At 40.4% G+C, this 20,142-nt stretch overlaps 1 long non-coding RNA gene across 1 annotated transcript; it reads left to right on the top strand.

Moving 5' to 3' along the window:
• The first annotated feature begins 8,345 nt into the window (after nucleotides 1-8,345).
• Nucleotides 8,346-18,869, top strand: LOC119702850. Its single transcript, XR_005257467.1, has 3 exons — nucleotides 8,346-8,414; nucleotides 11,825-11,941; nucleotides 18,712-18,869. It is a non-coding gene; the product is annotated as an uncharacterized LOC119702850 (long non-coding RNA).
• Nucleotides 18,870-20,142: the final 1,273 nt, after the last annotated feature.

The following is a 20,142-nucleotide window of genomic DNA, read 5'->3' as shown; positions in this document are numbered from 1 at the left end:
ACGTCCACCCCTCCCACACTACGCAGGGTGACTGAGACAATCCTCTCTTTCCTCCCTTGAAGGGTGGCAAAGAATACCTGAAATAGACTTCTGATCAAGAATTCCCTGTGAGATCCACTTCCTCTTTGTGGACTACGAAGGGGATTCTTGGAAATTAAAATCTTAATTTTGTTGACCAAAATTAGTGACCTACAGCTAGGGAAAGCAAAGTCCTTATCCTTCCCTCAAAGAGTTTCCCATGGGCAAAGCAGAAAAATTTCCAATGTTTTTTATAAAAAGGTTTCTAATAAATCAGTATTTGATATTCAGCCAAATACATTTACATAATTTCCAAAAACATTGAGAAACAATACCTTCTACTAATAGGAATAAAAGGCAGAAGCAAGCCCAAATCCCCAAGTTAAACTACAACTTCTGGTCAGTTCTGGAGTTTTGTGGTGACACTGTATCTCTTCAGTGAACAATTATCTCTGCTGGTGTTAATAAAACAGTTTAAAAAAATATTTAAGCTATTCTTTAATAGTTGGTTTGTAGATGCTCCATTGTACATAGATGCAAGAAAAGGTTATCATGTCTGTTTAGAAGAGGTTATAAGTTTACTAAATGAAGTTTACTATAAAAACTAAACTATGATGGTAAGCCAGCTTTAAATACTATCATGGCTCTAGTGTATTACTCTCCACAGGGGACAGAGGCTATGATGAGACAGCTGTTAAAAGCATCTTTGTTTATTGTTAACCAATGAACTTAGCACAGGGAGGGATTCCTGTCACAAGGCAGGATATAAGGAAGGAAAAATAACAGTGCATTTCTGTTGTTGTCTTTATTCTGTAATATTTTGTATAATCCAAGGAGCTGATGATGCTATTTTATTGGCAGCAGAACAAGGAGCTATTGTAATTAGGAGAGGCCAGGCCATTTTCACATGAAGGAGCTTTCTGAAACACTATGGCAACATTCAAGGTTGGGACAGAAGACTGTGGAGAAAGCCCAAACAAGGAAGAATGGAACTGGACACACTGATATTTCCAGGTTTCTCACAGGCCAAGTCAGGCAGTGACACTCACTGGTCCCACACATTGTGTGATCTGAAGTTGTAATGTTGTTGTTACAACTCAGAGCAGGACAAAATGTGAGATCAGCCTGCCCTCTGATCTTGCTCTCTGCATAAACTCTGTGAGACAAGGACGACGGCAAGGCTGGGCCTTCACTGCCTCTACAACAACTTTTTAATCAACACAGAGAAAAAGGCAGTAACCTTGCTGAAACACAGCATATGGAGAAATCAATGGGATATATTTATTCCCCAGCAGTCAGACACGGCAGATACATCTCTCTTTTCTCATTACTGCTTCTGCCCCCGCCCCTTCCAAAATGAAGGCATTTGTAAAATTAGAAAGGGGGAGGGCAGAGAACATTAGTGGATAGGTTTCTCTGTAACTATGGTGTTAAATTTGAGACAGTGTTTACCTTTGCAACCTTTTTGTTTAAAGATACAGCTTAGCATAGAATAAAATATGTCAAATACAATACTTTTGATGTTTTTTATAAATGCATTCTCCTTGGGGTTTTTTTGATTGTGGAGTTATTTCAAGGTTTTTAAGATGGTTGTACCTCTCTTGTGATCAAGAAATGGTATCTAGTCAGCTACATCCTGCTACAGAGTGACAAGAGAGGGACTCCTGCAGGAGCTCCAATATTTTTAGTCCAGAACAGTGAGCTCTTTATTAGCAAATGTGTGAGATTAGCAGTGTAGTTTTCAGCGTTGAAACCAGGTGTCTAGAACTGTCTGAAATAAGTACCTGACTTAGGGATAAAAACGGATATTACAGATTCTAGCTTGACTTCCATCTGGTCAATACTTCCCCAGATAGAATCATGGTATTGTTAAGGTTGGAAAAGACCTTTAAGATTTTTAAGCCCAACCATTAACCCAGCATTGCCAAGGCCACCATTAAGCCATGTCCCTCAGTGCCACATCTACACATTTTTTAAATACCTCCAGGGATGGTGATTCCAACACTTCCCTGGGCAGCCTATTCCAATGCTTAACAACCCTTTCTGTGAAGAAATGTTTCCTCACACCTGATCTAAACCTCCCCTACAAGAAGGACCTATAATACAACACTTCAATGTCCTTTTTGTAGTGAGGAGCCCAAAACTGAATGAACACAGGATCTGAGGTGTGGCTTCAGCAGTGCCAGTAGAGGGGACAGTCACTGCCCTGGTGCTGCTGCCACACCACTGCAGATCCAGGCCAGGTGCCATTGGCCCTCTTGGCCACCTGGGCACAGCTGGCTCATGTTCAGCTGCTGCTGACCAGCACCCCCAGGTCCTTTTCTGCCAGGCAGCTTTCCAGCCATTCTGCCGCCAACCTGTAGCTCACTGTACACTCTTCAAGGCAGCGTATAGACAGTAAACTATGGTCCAAATACTCTGAGCTTTTTCAGCAGCATAACACCACAGAATTTATGCAAAAAATAGTATCAAAAAAATCTATTTTTTGATAGAAATCTATGAGTCTACCTGTTACATACCCTCTTTGTGTAATTAGCATTATCATTAACACCTAGAAATCTAATTTCCAAACTCTGAGTGCAAAAGACCCACAAACAAACAAGATTCTTTTCCAGGTTGCTAAACAACATCAGGTAGTTCCTGTGGGACAATCTTCTCTCCCTGCACTGGGCTCTCTCCCACCCTCGGTTACAAAGCACTGATCTTTTTAAGCATTCTTTTTTAAAAAGTAATTTCTCCACTACTCCACCTATAGAAAAAACATTGCAGAGACTACGGCAAACATTTCAAACTTTCACAAGACTTTCTAAAACTGTACTTAACTTTTGTTACTTATTTAAATAGAAACAAAAGAGAAAGAGAAATTAAATTAATAGGTATAATTAAGGCTTACACAACTCTTTATCGCCACTTTGCTGAAACTAAAAGTGATGATGATGCCACCAAAACTCTGAGATCTAGCCATCCATTCCCAAACCCATGCAACAATATTTCAGATCTTTACAAATAACTGCAATTCTGTATATGTAAACTTTTTTCCTGAATTCAAAGAAAGCTACAAATACATCATGGCATCCTCCTAACAGAAATGATCACAGCAAGGAAAATAACTTTTCCAAGAAGTGGATTTGTACTTTGGAAGTTTTTTCTGCAGAAGCGGATGACTAAATCTCATCCCATACCAACAAAATTTCTCACTAAAATCTCATTTCTTGACCTAAGTTTTCCACTAAGTTGTTCTACACACACACACACAATATACATACATACAGTTTTTTTATCTCACTCTCACATAGAAAAAAAGGAAACTTATGTTTGAAGAATTTAATATCAGCAGGCTCTGAGGGAATATGATAGGTACCATATTACCTGAATAATAAAGCTCAGACTGGTCCATTCACTTCTCAGCCACATTTGAAGCCTGCCCTTCCACTCAAAGCACTGCTCAAAAATGTTAACTTTCCTTGAGACAAATGTTTAAATACGTATCATCTGACAAATTTACAGATTTCAGCTATTGCAGAAATAATTTTGAATCACCTGTGATTATTTCCCTCCTATTTGTCCTAAGTTTTCATGATACCATTAATGCAAACCAGAAACTAGAGAACTATTCAGCACAGATGGCACAGCAATAAAAATCTGGACATTTTTCATGTAAATGTCTATCTTTGGACCTATTTTCTAAGCACATGGAAAAGAAACCGCTACACGCTGCAGTATGGTAAACACTCTCGATAGCAGTAATTGACTATAATCTGAGTACAATGTTAGGGATCATTTGACATAAAACACATGTCTTAAAACAGGGTATTTACCTTGGCATCATATTAACTCATTCTGCTTCAGCTGGTACAGTAAGGAAATCATCTGCTGTTTTTAGATATCTTCAGTGTTGAGGCTTGAAGAGGTGATGTCAAGGATGAAATATTTGAATCTCTTCTTTCAGCTGAAAAAGAGGCAGGGTTTTAATCTATGGGAATTGAACTTTTATACAAGATAGACTTGAACTAAAGACATTTAATGCCATGCTTCTAAAAGAAAAATATGTCTTGCTTTATGAATGAGCATGTATTACTATTATTTTGGAATGAAGAAGAAAAAAAAGAGGATTCAGAAACCATTTTAGGCCAGCAACTTAGAGCAGTTTTCACACAAAGAGAACTTAGCTAGAGCAAGCAGCACTGTAGAGATGCCCAAATTAACCTGAAACTGGCTGCTCAAGTGTGAGAAGTTAATATTAAAGGCCATCCATGACAGGAAGGAACAGAGTTTTACACAGCTTACCTGCTGGGAACCAATTATTCCTATCAAACTCTTGCATTGCCACTTCCATTACTTCAATGGCTAAATTAAAGCTAGTTCAAGTATTGGTTACTCCAGTTTATTATTTCAAAATAATTTCTTAGCAGCCGCTTTTGAGATGGAAATGCATCTTCACAGTGGCAACTCCTACACATTCTCTCTGGTTTTAAAAAGGAAATGGGGATTAGTCCAGACTTGAAAAGGTCCCTCAAATTAGGAGGTATCAGTTGCTCCAAATCAAGAGGCATTTGAAATACACTTCTAAGAAAATCAGATTATTTAGCCTTTCAAGTTGCAAATTACAAAGAGGTTTTTATGAAATATCTTGTATGATAATTGCATATATACAGTCTCCTTGTATCTTGAAATTACTTCTGATTGATTCCTGATGTTATAATAATTTAGTTTATTGTGCAGCTTATCACATGATTTTTTTAAAAGAAACCTCTAGGAGAACTCAGAAACATTTTTGCAAATCATGAAGTATCTAAAATTTTTCCAGCTGTTCAGCTCAAATAAAGCTGAACTTCCTCTAAAATTGTGACACACTTTTATTTCTATAGTATTAGGCACAACTGTGTTTTAGGAACCTCTGACAGTGAGAGAATTGAGGCAGTGTTACTGAGCAGAAATTATGTTATAAACAATTATAACCTTCCACAACTGATCTCATCAATAACTGGAAAGGAAAAATTTAGGAAACATAAAACTTTATAGGAACAGTCTTCTCAGACTCCTTCTATGTAGCCGTATGATTGCACCTTTTCTTGGGCAGCTAAAACTGAGCACACAATGACTGCTGGTTCTCTGTTCTAATATAGGTCATTTAACACAGCTCACAGAAGGTCAACAAAGTTTTTGGAGCTGATTTTTCCAAGTGCCATTCCTCTGAAACATAAATGTCTGCTATGCAAGATTTCTAAGGAGTGAGCCTGTGACATCTGATACAAATCTTGCTACAGATGCAGAAGTGGTATAAACAAGGTAGAACTTTCCTTGTAAAAGAAGCCCTAAAAAAAAGAGCTGGAGACATCATCCTGCTGAGTCAGGGTGCCTGTAAATGCAAATGCTCTCAGAGCACTACAGATCAGGCACAAACACTTGCAGCATCCAACAGGACTTAAGTGCTCCTTGAAATAAAAGCTGGCCAGCCCCACAGCTCCTCTAGAAAGCCATCTCCCCCCACATAGGGTGCTCATTGTCAAATTAGTTGCCCCTTAAGGAATAAAACTATATGCCTCATAATCTATGTTTAAACCCTTGCTGCTACCTAATCAGGCTATTAACACCATCCACTCACACATTCTTTGAGATCTGGGACAATCCACAATTACTCTGCTCTGGCCGCTCTTAGGTTTTGGAGTCACTTGTTCTGTATTAATTACATCATGTGAGAGAAAGGTATGAGTAACTTCTTAGTAACACTACCCTCAGTACCTAACACATGCACAGGGCCTCAGAGACAGATTAGGGGTTTATGGCACAGTCTGACTGACAGCTAATTGTGCTACAGTTTGGGGATGTCTGAGCTAGGGAAGGAAGCAACATCTCATTTACAGTTACCATTCACTTCAGCTTTAAGAAGTACTCAAGATAAAGAGCATTTTATAAAATGTCATTATTACTCTGCCTCTTCCTACATTTGAATCTCACCCCTTTTATTATTTAATTCCCTCTGCCTGTGCTGTGTCTCCTCTTCTGCAGGTGACAAGAAGAACACAAAGAGGGACTAGTGATGACATGTAAATAGCATCTCAAGAGGTGAGCTTGAAAGCACCAGGCATAAAATTGCTCTTTACTGGTGTCTTACACATCTTTGCCTCTTGTCATATTTCAAGCAGCAAATGCAAGCACTTAATAATGTTCCTCAGCTCCTGACCAGTAATTTAATAAGAATGTTAGAGTCCCTTAATTTGATTTGCAGAGACTTTGATTTGCAGGTATGAACTGGAAACAACTAAAAAATAGAAAAGTGTGATTTTTTTTTTCCTCTCTGTGCCACTTCCATATCAACATACCTGTAACAGGTTGCAATATTCAGGTCATATTTTAATAACTAAAGGAACTCTTTGCACCATCAAAGATTTCTTATTAAGATCCAAATCAATAACAATCCCTGATCTTCTAGCAGAGCTTGAAAGCAGTTTCTTAATTAGTCAGGCTCCATCTAATGTTTGTCAAGACTTCCTCCATCATAGGAAACTGACTTTAAAATTATCTTAAAATTCAGATTTTTGGTCAGCAATAAAGGGCTAGAACCATATATAAGCCATCAAAATAATTTGTAATTTTTAATAGTCACTGTAAATCAACATATATTCTCCTTAACAACTGAAAGTATGAAGTTTAGTTGTTCAATCTATTTTGAAAACTCATTCTGACACCTGAATTCCCTTATATGCTAAAATGAAATGCCCCATGCTAGACAAGCAGAATGGTATTTCACTGACTCAAGAGTCACTTCTAACTGCTCACTAGGTGAGTTTTTCTTCATGCTTTCTCTCTCACCACTTTCTAGCTTTTTAAGTATCTCCCTTCATCTTTTAAATATAGATCTTTGGAAATGTAAGTCTCTAAAGCATCTCTGGTGATGACATGATTACCACATCTCACCTGTTGCTGCCATCATGTGGTCCATAATTAATCTTCAAAGTGCTTTGTTGCTGTCTCAGCTTGAGCAATAGAATCCTTCAGACAAACACCACGGCTTGCATTCGTTTTTAGAGAGCTTGCTTTTCTTGGCATCAATAACAGATTTACAATAAATTATTAATACCTCTATCTCTTTCAGACCTTCATTTTTATTGAGTGGAACTTTGCTAAAGCCAACAAATATCTAAGGTCATGTTGAGGCAGAACCATTTCTTGTGGCAGCATCTTTACTATTTTTCTCACACATTTTGGCAGGCTGACCAGTCGTGCTATGGGTACAGGCACACTGGGAAAACTCAAAGAAGGTCAAACAGGCTTTCCACCTGTTTTCCACCCACATTCCAAAGAGAAAATGTTCTAAAGAAGCTGAACATAGGAGGCTAGTCCTGATTCAGTGAGTTCTCTATTTGTCCAACTTCAGCAGGACTGCTCATTATCTTAATTTAAAACTTTAGCCTGAAGAGATTTGTTTAAAGGAACTACTCCAGCTAAATACACTACCATGAGGAATTTACACAAGCTAGCTCTCTGTATTTGCATCTCCCCAAGGCAGTATTCTAATGGCACCATAGTAAAAAGAGTGTTATTGCCTCACAAATCTGACATCTTCAATACTCTAATTAGTTAAAAAAAATAATTATAGGTCAGTAATCACCTGACTAAAGCTGATGATGAGTTTGGAGCAACTCTGTTATGAGGAAAGACTGTAGCAGCTGGGCCTGCTCAGTCTGCAGAAGGCTGAGAGGGGAGCTCATCGGTACATACAAATATATCCAAGAGGTACCAAGAGATTTGAGACAGGTTTTTTTCAGTGGTATCCAGCAACAGGACAAGGAGCAGTGGCTATAAACTAAAACACAAGAACCATCTCAACATGAGGAAGAATTTTGCACTAAGGGTGGCAGAGCACTGGAGCAGCTGCCCAGACAGGTGCAGAGTCTCTTTCTCTGGAGACACTCCAAACCCACCTGGACACGTTCCTGCATCACCCGCTCCAGGTGACCCTGCCTTGGCAGGGCGTTTGGAGCGGGTGATCTCAGAGGCCCTTTGCAGCCCGAACTACCCTGTGATTCTGTTTTCCGAAACGCACACTCCTCTCAGCTCCCGAGCCCACACAGCGCTCTCGCTCCGAGCTCCGCGCGGGGCTCGCAGCGAGCCAGGCCCGGCTCCCCCTCCCGGGAGCGGCTGCGCGCTGAGGGAGAGCGCGGCCGCGGCACAACCGCCACCTGAAAAAAAAGGCTCTCCCGGCAGGAAAAGGGCGGCCGGAGCAGGGCGGTCACGGCGGGAGAAGGGCGGCCGGAGAAGGGCGGTCCCGGCCCCACAGCCCCGGCCCGCGCCGCCACCTGGTGGTAGAGCTGCCGCCGGCCGTGGGAAGGAGCCGCGTTTGGGAAAGCACACCCCGGAGGCAATCCAGGCCAGCCGCGTTGCACCGGTTTTGGGTGAGCTCTGAGCCAGTGGCGGGGTGCGGCGGTGCCCTCACGCTCCCGGTCGGGCCAGCACAATTTGGGATCGCGGCTGATTCCGCCGAGCACGTGGTTGGTAATTTCCAGGGAGCGCACCCTGCCTCGCCCACTGCAGTGTTTTCCAGGGGATTACTGAGACGCCTGAGAGGCAGCTATGTTTGTAGTTAATGCAGTTAGTGTAGTTAAGGCAATCCACCTGTTGCCGAGGTGAAGGAAATACTTGCATACTACGGATTTAAGGCTTTCATAAGTCAGGTTAGGCTCGCGGATTTACAGCCAGCCTTGTAGGCCGTAAGGGTGAACACGATCACTGATCAGCTTGTTACGGGTGACAGCGCCCTGAACGCAAGAGAGCCCTGGTTCACCCTTGTGCTCTGTCACGGGGCTGCCATGGCAAAGCCCTCCCATGCTACTGCTTCATCCCAGCTCAGCACCTGGACACAAGCCGTGGGCAAATAAGGCGGAGGAAAAGGCAACAAAGAGCTGAAGCCTTTTCTGTTGGTTGGAGCAGTCATCTACTACCCCCGTGCCCAGGTGTGTCCCCACACGTGTCGGAGTGGCCGTCCTTCGTTCAGGATGGCCCAGCGCCAGGCAGGTCCTGTGTGTCCTGCCGTGCCCGGGCAGTGACCGGCAGGTGCTGCCCTGCGCTTCTCACCTGCCCTGCTGGGCAGCCCTGGCCTTTGATCATCTGGGTCTCACCCCAGCTCTTTCCTCACAAAACCTCGGATCCCATTGGAGGTAACATCAGCGACTGAAAACAACTGAACTTTTGCTTGGTATGGGAAATCCTGAGTAAGCTGGTTTTGTTGTTTTGGTTTGTTTGGGTTTTGTTGTTTTTTGGGTTTTTTTGGTTTGGTTTTTTTTAAGACAAAACAAACCTTTGGTTTCATTTATCTGTATGCAGCTTTGGTAGTCTACTATATACTTACTGATACATACAGTTTTTCTTTCTTTATCTTTCTTTCTTTCTTGGACCTTTCCAGATTCAGTCATTCTCAGAGCTCTTCTCTGAGGCCATTCCACATTTTTCAGTATTTTCCAGAGGTGCTAATCTCAGAATTGGACACAGCATTCAACAGTGATCTCACCATTGGTGCTGAGAAAACAAAACAAACCACTAAATAAAACCCTCCCATATCCTCCTGAGTAATATCTCCTTCTTAATACAGTGGAGTGGGACTGCCTTGTCTTGGGACAATTCTACTGTCTGTCAATATAGCACTTTCTAGTCAGAAAGAAATATTGCCTTCCTAATGCTAAACCTGTTTAATTCCAGAAGAGGGTCCTTAGTTCTAAAACCTTACTTACAGTCTTAGCATACAAAGTCTATGTCCTTTTTCAGACACAGACCTGCAAATACTGCCCTCCACCTAATTTCAGGTTTTTTATTCCTGACTTAAGTATTACAGACATCTTGCGGGTGTGCCCAATCTTCTTGAATTGCTTCTTAATTCTTTTCTCCCTTGAGGTGTTAGCAACTACCAGAGACTACGCTCAGTCTGACAGTGCTATTTTTTTTTAATTTTTGCAAGTTAAACCACAGTGTAAATCTGAGATAAACACCTTGCAGAAGACCATTTTTGACCATTTATTTTACCAACCAAGCCAGTGATGTTCTCAAGAAGTTGCATATTATTTTGATGACTAGACTAAATTTTCATAGCTAAGCTAAGACTGCAGTGAGCTCGTGGAGCGTATGAGTCTTGTAACTTTTGTTCTCCTTTTTTAGTGTGCAGTGCCCGGACCTGTGTGATTAAACTTGGCAGCCAGTGTAACTCTTGCTGGGACTAACACAGGTCAGCCCTTCACTTTCAGACACAGGGTCAGTCATGAAAAGGATCTGGTTCAATATAAACAGTAGAGAAGAAAAGCAATACCACATAATACCTAGGCTGTCTTCAAAGGTCAAGCTAGAAATATTTCTACATTGTTCTGAAAAAAAAACCACTCATACCCAAGTTAGTGGGCAGTATTTGGGTATTCACATGATGCACGGAAAGTGACCCTGTGGGTTTGTGGGTCTCAGACCACTGATAAGGAAGCATCACCTTAGGAAAACAGGCACATTTTTTTGAAGACCAAAGTCATAACTTACAAGAGTGAATTTTCTTCTTTGACAGGAAAATCAGCCTCTTCTTCCTTTCAGTTTAGTGGCAAAACATTTAGCAGGAAGCCCTTCTAGGCAGGATCACAGAATCATTTACGTTGGAAAAGACTTCCAAGATCATTTAGTCCAGCCTTTGATAGATCTCCAGTTGGAAAAGTAGATAATGGAGTGCTGCATCCAGTAATTTCTTGAACACCTGCAAGGATGGTGACTCCACTTTTGGGCAATCTGTTCCAGTGTTTAACAACTTTTTTCACAAAGAAATTTTTACTGAGAAGAATTCTTTCTGAGAATAATTTACTTTATATTTCTACAAAAGCCAGAACCCCAAATGCGCAGGAGGATTCAAGTGTTGCCTTGCTTGTTAACAGGAATGATCAAACTGTTAAAAAACCCTAACAACCCAAAACCAACCAAACAAAAACAGAAAGGAAGACAGACAAAGGAGGAAGATAGTAATAATAATAGTAATGAAAAATCTATCCTAGCTGGCATGCATGAAATTGGAATTTTTTATTTCTCCTCCAGGTAAGAAACTATACTATGCTATTTTATCTTTGCCATTCTCTTAAGGTCTTTGATAGATGTCATACTTTAAGAAAAATCATCAACAGTGTCAATTATTTATGAATGCTAGAGAAAACTTCATCACAGAAGACATAGAAGGCAGGCAGTAAGATGAAGAGCATAGAACTCTAATAATTACAGATGGGTTAGTTCTTAGAGATTTTTTTAAAATGACAAATGTTTTTCTTGACAGTTTTAAAAGCATGTCATTTCACAAAGGAGAGGCTAAACCGGCAGATACCAAATTCCTGATAATAAAACATAATCTAAAGCAACTTCTTTAAAATCTTAATTTAGCAGCACTTGGATTCAACTTCTTGGTTGCAGAAAAAAACCCCACTGATAAAGCTGAGCCACTAGTAGAGCTGACTTCTTTTATGGTGTCTTAAAACTGATTTAATCAGTGCTTTCAGTCATTTGAGAATAAGACAGCTAATGAGGGTGCCACAAAGGGAATCTCCTTCTTATTTCTGTCTTTTAGGTATGCTTTTTTTACCTTACAGAATGGGGATACGAGCTGTGCTGCAGGTGGAAGATTCAGGGAGATCTTTTATCTCCCTTACCCCTTCCTCCTTCCACACTTCAAGGCCAACAGAGATTTCATGTCTCAATACTATTCATTTAAGTATTTGTCTGGTTGATCTATTGCCAACAGATTGAGTTGGCTTGAAACAACCCTTTTCTTATAAAGAGCATTCTTCTTCTTTTTCAGTTGGGTCATTTCTCAGAACTGATTTAGAGCCTGCATACCTCAACCTGTTCAAAGTGGAACAAGCAAATGAAACCCAAACCCAATGGCAGGGATCTCTGGCCGAGGCAGCAGTCAAAGGTGAAAACAAGCAGCTGTGGGGAGGTGAGGGGGTGTTTGTGTGTGGGTGGTGGCAGTAAAATATTGATTCAGTTCAGCTGTAACCAGAATAGTTCCTCTGACCGTCCACATAGTGCTTATCTCCTACTTCATCATATTGCCTGTACGTGACGTCTTTAATTGAAGTAATATATCTTTTGGGTTGTTTTCCTTGGGTTGATGCACAGTGGAACACTTAAGTGAAGGAGAAGAGAGAGTCAGCTCCTACATTTGTATTCACCTTCCTCATACAGGGCTGAAAAAATATGGAGGCACATCTCAGGCAAACACCAAAACAGCTATTATACAAATCTGGGAGAACATCAAAGTGAAAGCTCTCGTGTGCCCTGATTTATTTCCATTGCAAATACAAAGCTAGCTCATTTATTTTCCAGTTTGTGCTCATGATTATTTTAATTTAACATGTTTGTCCGGAGGCAGCCGTCATGTTGATGCCATGGTGCTGTGTCACACAAGCTGTGGCCTAAGACACCCCAGCTGGGTATCTCAGTACCAAGGAAATTTATTCATGCCTCATACAAAATGCATTGTTCAAGAAAGCTTGCAGTGGTATTTTGCAAAATAGCAAAATCTGTTACTCTGGAATGTTAAAGATATTATAAGAATCCCATATGGGCTTATCTAGTCTACTTTTTTTTTCTGAAGATGGCCAAAATATACCTTAGTGACAGATAGAAAAGTCTCAAGATGCGCTTACAGGCATCAAGAGCAGGTTGTCTGCAGATCCACTTGTATTCTGTGAGAAAAGCTAAAGAGGAGCTGGTGGGTTAGTGGGACCACCACTGTCAGCCAAAGCTGACAGCTAACTGAAATTTTGTTATAATATCAGTTACAGGTCTGCTGCAGAGCAGCAATTCCACAGAGTTTTGAAGAGGAGGTGTCAGCTATAATTGTGAAGAACTATGCAAATACACCCTGGAGTCGCTCAGGAAGGGAAAAAAACAAAAAACAAAACCTGAAATTCCTTAGCTTTATAACCAATGAATTTAGATTCAGTTGTGGCTGTTGCAAGCACCTCACAGGTTCCAGTAAATTAGGACTGGAAGGGACTTTAAAAAAAAGGCATAGTTGGGAAATATTCTTAGTGGTTATCCAGAACTTACCTTGCTGTAAGTTCAGTAAATTTTTGTCCTGTTTGTCAGGGAACAGTGACAGGGAGGGTGGTCCCAAGGGAGGATGAGCCAGGGGCCAGGGGTAACTCCAGGACACGCAATGCCCTCACCAGCGGGGGTGAACAGAGCCAGGAGCTTGTGACAGCATCTGTTAGGAGCCCAGACACAGGACAGGGCATGAACCAGGGGCAGGGCCATCCAGGGACAGCAGGAATGAGACAGGATTGGAGACAAGGTGATTACATGAACCTGGGATCCACCTGGGAAGCCCTGTTAGAGAACAGGGACAGACGAGATCTGGGGGGAAGGGAGGGTGGTTCCAGGGAAGCTGGTTACAACACTTAAGAACTGTTAGTGCTGGCAGTGTCCAGACAGAATTCACAGTGAATGTGGTGATCAGTTATGCTCTCCTGTGGAAGATGAATCTGCTGGTTTTATCCATCCCTCTGAAGGTGCAGTCCTATACTCATTGAAAGGAAAAAAGATTGTGGAAATGCATGTCAAAAAGGTGTATAAAATTATCCACGTGGTTCTTGTGTTTGATGGTGTTGTGTCTCATTACAAGCATTTGAAAGGATTTTGTTTCTATGTAGTGGTTGTTGTTCTGGGTAGGATTTTTGTCTTTTGGCAGGAATGAGAAATAAATTTATTTTTTCCTTGAACCACTTGACTTAAAATTCAGATATGTGAACAAGTTTGAAAAGCAGTCCATGAAAATTATTAATAGTTTGAAGAGCTGTTTCTTTTATCAAAACATTTAGGTTTTTTTCCTAGAAGACATTACCAAACAATTTGAACCCTTAATATGGGAAAATCAGGAAAAGTTCAACAACATGCACTACAGTTGGCCACAGTTTCAGTTAAGATGGTTAAATCCCCAAACCTCTGTCATCTCCTTCCATTTATGCATCCAACTATTGTAGTATGAGGATCATCAGTGCTGTCTCTGAGCAGGTCATCCTCCATTACAGGACCTGGAATGATTTTGTATTTTGGTTTACATATTAATATAATTTATAAAATTTGGTTTATGTAAAGGTTTTATATTTGCTCAACACTATCAAATGTTTATGTGAAAGCCATACCCTGAACTCTGATAATTACCTCCCATTATCTTCCCAAGCTACAAGTAGTTCAGCTTTCCTTTGAGGCATTATCTATGGAAGATTTCAGAGAAGATAAAAGGGCTCTCTGAAGGCTGAAAGTGTGGCTAGAATTATGTTGAACTGAATAGCAAAATAAATAATATATGGCTTTTATATTTTAAAATATATTTCAGTTAAATAAAAGACCCCAGAATTTCCAGTTTGCAGTGGAATCTTGAAATTTCTGTTCCTCATTCAAAGTGTACACAAAGCTGTACCTCTGCCCACTGAGGGATATTTCACACATATTCTGTGAGTAGTGCAAACACTGAGTTATTTAAGAACAAAGTATTTGTAGCTGTGTACAGAGGAAATGCACGTACTTGGGAAACAGAACCATTTACAGTGCTAATGCTTCACATACTTGACTATTTCCCACATTTTCTGCCATATGTTTTATTAAACCAGGAACTTTTGAACCTTTGTCCCTGTAGGGAATTTAATTTAATCAAGGCTCATTCACAGGAGCGACAGATACTATATCTTGTCTCAAAGTGCAGTCTAATTCTGCCTTGATGCTGCTGCATAATGGATGCATACTTTACACTCACATTCCAGAGTGTATTTTTCAGCTAATATACTGTTCCAGCACTGCAGAAAAATCATCTAAAAATTGAAATATGTGTCAGTCAAATGGTAGAGATTAATAAAAATTGCTACCTGTATGAAAAACTGAAACTTGGTTTCTAGCAAGAAGATATTTTATTAGCAGAAATAAGAAGTTCTTTTCTGAATTCATTCTCACATGATAAATTAACTTCTCTTACAGTACAGACATTAAATCATTTGAAGTTACCTTACCACAGTTCTCAATATTTGTGCCCTTGCTGAGCTTCCTTCAGTGCCCAGCAGCAGGAGCACTCAGCTAGCTGGAAATGGAAACGAGTTATTTATATAAAAATAATGAGCCACCTCTGAACTGATTAAATTCCCCCCTGTACACTGCCTGCATAAAGGATTGTCTGAGATTACCTCTTTTGTAAACCCTCACCTCCTCTAGTTTGTATCTCATGAGCTTTAAGACTCATAACATTTTGCAAGTGACACTTTTCCAGCCCAGATTCCTTACCTATGCATTTCTTTTTTTATTACAAAGCATTTATATTTTGCCCAGAGCACTCATACTGTAGAAGTTTTGTGCATCTCTGTAACTAAGGGGAAAAGGAAGAGGACAGAAAATAAGTTAATTAAATTAACTTTGCCTGCTACAGAAGTTTGGTTTTCATCAGCTGGTGGGGACAGGGAGGGGGAAGCATGGGGATGGATGGATGGATTAATGGATGGATGGGACAGGACACATTTCCTTCTTTGTTGCCAGAGACTGAACTTTGGGGTTGCTTCCTTTGCCAGCAAGTGATCTCAAAACATTGTGATTTGGGTTTCTTTATAATATATTTGAGGAATTGAACAATAGATGATGTGTCTTCAGAAACCTATGCATAAGGCACTCATTTTCTTTACATATTGCAAGCAGTTGATGTACATTATGAGCTAATAATCTGTCAGAATTGCCTGATACATGAATTTTTTTCTCATTTCATCTTGGTACTTTTGTACTTCATCTTGGTCAAACTGCATTATTTGTTAATAATACTACTGTACTATGTCAGAGCCCTGTTGTATATGAAGACTGGAATGCAATTTAATGAAAAAAAAAAGAACCAAAAGTAAAAAAGCATTTCTTTCCCCTTAGTATTAAAAATAGGATAGATAGATGTTTATGAACTGTCAGACTAGCAAGACGAAAGAGTGAGCATGAAGCTGGTCAGCATGATTGCCAGTGATCTGATGATTCAGCCCAAACAGATTTGACTGTCTACAATGCGCAAAGCTCATCATTCTACTTGTTAAAAACCAGAGGAAATTTTCCTGTAACCATAACCTTTATAGGTCCTCTCAGCAGCGGCTTCAAATAAAAGTGTAAGAGCTGGCATGGGAGAATCTTCCATATTGCTCCCACTTCTACCTATAATAGTTGAGAATAATTCAGCTCTGCTTTAGAAGCATGTGAAATACAGATGGGGCACCCCAGAAAACAAGTCCTCCCAGCAGAAAGTATGGAAACATGTTCAAGCCATTCAATATTTTCTGCACTTTACTTGAGCAATTGACCTAGAGCTGTCTTAACCAAGAAAGACCAATACATGACTGACCAAAAATGACTTGTGTATAGATATAATTATAGGCTGCCAGTATCAAGGAAAGACAGTGTTTAGTGTGGTCAAAAGGGCAATCCAAATAAAAAGGTGATACATGTTACTTAGGGGTTCTGCATTGCTAATAAACTAACTGGTACCAATGTACAATTTTTTGCAAATTGAGTGATGTAAAGCACCACATAGTATCAAGAAATACAATAGTACATGTGAAGTTTTGTGTGCTTTATGTATTTTTCCTGAGTTTATGGGTTTACTGGGATAAAAATTTTTTTTCACTCTTGCATACTAAAGATCAGATACCTAAAGAATCTGCAAAAATTAAAGTGAAGATGCTCATGGCAACAGCCTGTCCTGTTTTTGAGGAGAAAGTGGACTGCTATAGAAATCATGAGAGGCACAAGGTGTCCCCATGAGTCAGTTGTCCTGGTTTGAAACATAAATGTCTGCCAAGGAAGGTGGGAACCTTCCTGGATGGAAAGATGACCCCCTCTCTCCAAGTGGTTATAACTTTGAAATGACAGGGCTTCCAGGCAAAGATATGGAAAAAGAATAACACTTCTTTACTAGACTATATATATATGTGTGTGTGTATGTATGTATGTGTGTTCTACATATATATATATATCTTTTATATACACACATATATGTATATATAACAAGACAACAACAATAAAGGGCTTTATTGCAATGTCACACTACCATACAGAGAAGAGGTTTCAATTTTGTTATTACCAAAGTTTACCTGTTTATGACCATGTACTGTCACGTCCCTAAAAAGTATCTTTCTTTAGGAGTTGAATTACTGGATTAAATTTGATGACTGAAAACACACAAGAACTAAATCAGCAGCAGCATTTTGATGGCAAACTGAGGTCCATAAAGGATAAGAACCAAAAAGATTACATAAAGGAAATAAAGCAAAGATTCCATATTCTAAACTAGTAAGGCTCAGAAGCAGAAAAATCCTCCATCAGCAGCTGGTCCCACACATGCTATATGTCCAAAAAGAAAAAATATCAGTTTCTGAAGTACTGTATTAAAAATTATTGAACAACTCTTCAGTCTAGCTACAATAACTTCCAAAAAGGAGCCGTGGCTCAGAGCTGAGCAATACTTCATGTTGTGCATTTACTCATTAGGAAATGAAGTTTTTACATTTCTAACCAGGCTGATTTTGATAACTACAGTGGTACTGGTAAAATATGACATGTCTTAACTAACTGTATCTTACAGAGATTCTTTTTTTATTGCGTTTGAGACTGAAGCAGTACATATGAGCCACCATTCTGAAAATATCCATGCAAAAACTTAAAAATATCTATGTATAATTAGTCTCTTTGATACCAGTGGAGCCTTTGCACTCTGCTTGTAGAATCAAGGCCTTAATTCACATTAATGACTTCAGGTACGTTTAAGTGGATTAGAAGTCAGTTGAATTAACAGATGAAAATATCTAATATGTTCTTCCCCACACTTGGTGCTTTCTCTGTATTTAAAAAGGTTAAAAAAGCATATTAAGTAATAGTAGTAACCACATTAGTTCTGAAAATATTGCAGCACTGCATATTGCACAGATGCAAATTGTCACCTTCTGTTCATAGAACTCGCTGAAATTCACAATTGTCAGAAGCAGCTTTTTACCTGCCTGAAAGTTCCTTGTCAGGAACCCTACACTTCCAACAGAAACACCAGCAGGACAGTGCTGCAGCGCATCTATACACCTGCTTTGCAAGGTGTGTTAGCCAAACGGCGGGAACCCACTTGTGCCACAGTTAACTGCTTTTATGGGAAACTTTTCATGGGCAACAGGAGTTTCCTTGCCTCTAAGGGGAGTCACTTGCAGCCCAATGGTGGAAATTTTCTCTCCCCTGATGGGCTGCCAGGAGAAGTCACCCCAGAGACAGAGCTCCCCTCCATTTTCTAAATGGGCTGTCCCCTTAGAGACCCTAATGTCAGTGGTTCTTGTATTAGCGGCCTTCCCTGTGGCAGGAAGGAAATGATGAATCTGACTCCATGTTCTTAGAAGGCTAATTTATTATTCTATGATACTAGAATATATTAAAGAATACTATAGTAAACTATACTAAAGAATACAGAAACGATACTTAAAGAAAGCTAAAAAGATACTAATGAAAACTCATGACTCCTTCCAGAGTCCCAACACAGCTTGGCCGTGATTGCCCAGTAAGTCAAAACACTCACACCAGAAACCAATGAAACAACCACCTGTTGGATAAACAATCTCCAAACACATTCCAAAGCAGCAAAACACAGGAGAAGCAAATGAGATAATATTGTTTTCCTTTTCCTCTGAGGCTTCTCAGCTTCCCAGGAGAAGAATCCTGAGCAAAGAGATTTTTCAGAAAATATGACGGTGACAAGTGGTCTCCACCCCCTCACATGGCTGAGCTGTCTCCAGCACCTGTACAGTAATAGGAATTTTCACCCCATGTCAGAAAATGGATTTATAACATAAAACCCAGACAATGTTGAGGCATAAATAAAGATTAAATTGGTTCCTCACACATACCTATTCTCAGTGTCATCATCATCATCTTCCTTCTCCTCCACTGGGATAGTCCTTGATGGATCATCTCCGTCATCTCAGAGAAGCAGTCCGGTGGGGATGCTGCACTGGTACCAGGCAGCTTTCCACACTGCAGCTGCAGTGGGGCAGGGGACAACTTCCCCAGGCACCCACATGGGCTGGGATGGTTTCCCAGCAGGGGCAGCTGACGAAATCTCAGATGATGGAGCAGCTGGGACTCTCTTCCGCTCTTGCAACAGGCTCACAAGCCGGTGGCAGGCAGAGCCCCGTGGCCATGTTGAAAACCGCTGCGCAGGAGAGGTCCAAGGTGAATAACCACCACGGTCTCATCCATGCAAAAACTGCTCACCACCGTGCCAAGAAACTGCCAAAAACACCCTGCTTTCCCCCTCCCCCAGAACCATTCCGAAAGTAACGCACTCAGCCACATCCAGTTTCTAGATCATTGTCCATTCACCATCTCCCTGATAACAAAGGGGAAGAAAATTCCCTGAGAAAAGGGAAAAAAAAAGCCTAACCCTCAACTCAGTCCACCACTGAAACTCAGGCCTACAACACTCCTTCATACTGAAACTTGATTTTTCCTCTTTCTATTCCTCGGCCTTGGAGTGCTTGTAGCTGTCATTTCAGGAGGTGGTGGTGAGAGCAAGCCAATGGATTAAAACAGAGTGCAAGGGAGTGGTTTCTGGTGCTTCTAGGGCACTAGCAGTCAAAGCTGGGGTAATGGTTATCTTTCATTGGAAAAAACCATGTTAAGAAATTGAGAAGAAGACCCAAAATCAGCTTTGCTGTCTCTCAGTGACTCTGTCTGGTCTGCTTATATTACTTTCTGTGATAATGCTACATTCACAGCTTGCTCACTCTTGTGGAAACCTCTGGCACCGTATAACAAGCAGTCCCAAAGCACCAAATGCAGACTTCACTTTATGCTGTAATCTAATTTATCTTCTTTTTAGTGATCAAGTCTTCAGAGGATCCGTGGGAAAAGCCCTCAAAGTCTCTTAGAAGCACAGCACAATTAGGCTTCAAAAAACTCAAAGTACATTTTCTACAAATTTATTCAAAGCATTTTAGATTTTTTTTTTCCTTGTCTGCTCCCATAGGTTAGGTGTGCCTTCCATTCCTAATGAAGTATTAAGCTGGGCATAAGCTAAGCACATTAAGGTAATGATGGGGCAATGAAGAATTGCTGTTATTA

This window comes from Motacilla alba, chromosome 1 (genome assembly GCF_015832195.1).
Source record: "Motacilla alba alba isolate MOTALB_02 chromosome 1, Motacilla_alba_V1.0_pri, whole genome shotgun sequence".
NCBI classification, from domain to species: domain Eukaryota; kingdom Metazoa; phylum Chordata; class Aves; order Passeriformes; family Motacillidae; genus Motacilla; species Motacilla alba.
This window is presented reverse-complemented; position numbering and strand designations above follow the sequence as displayed.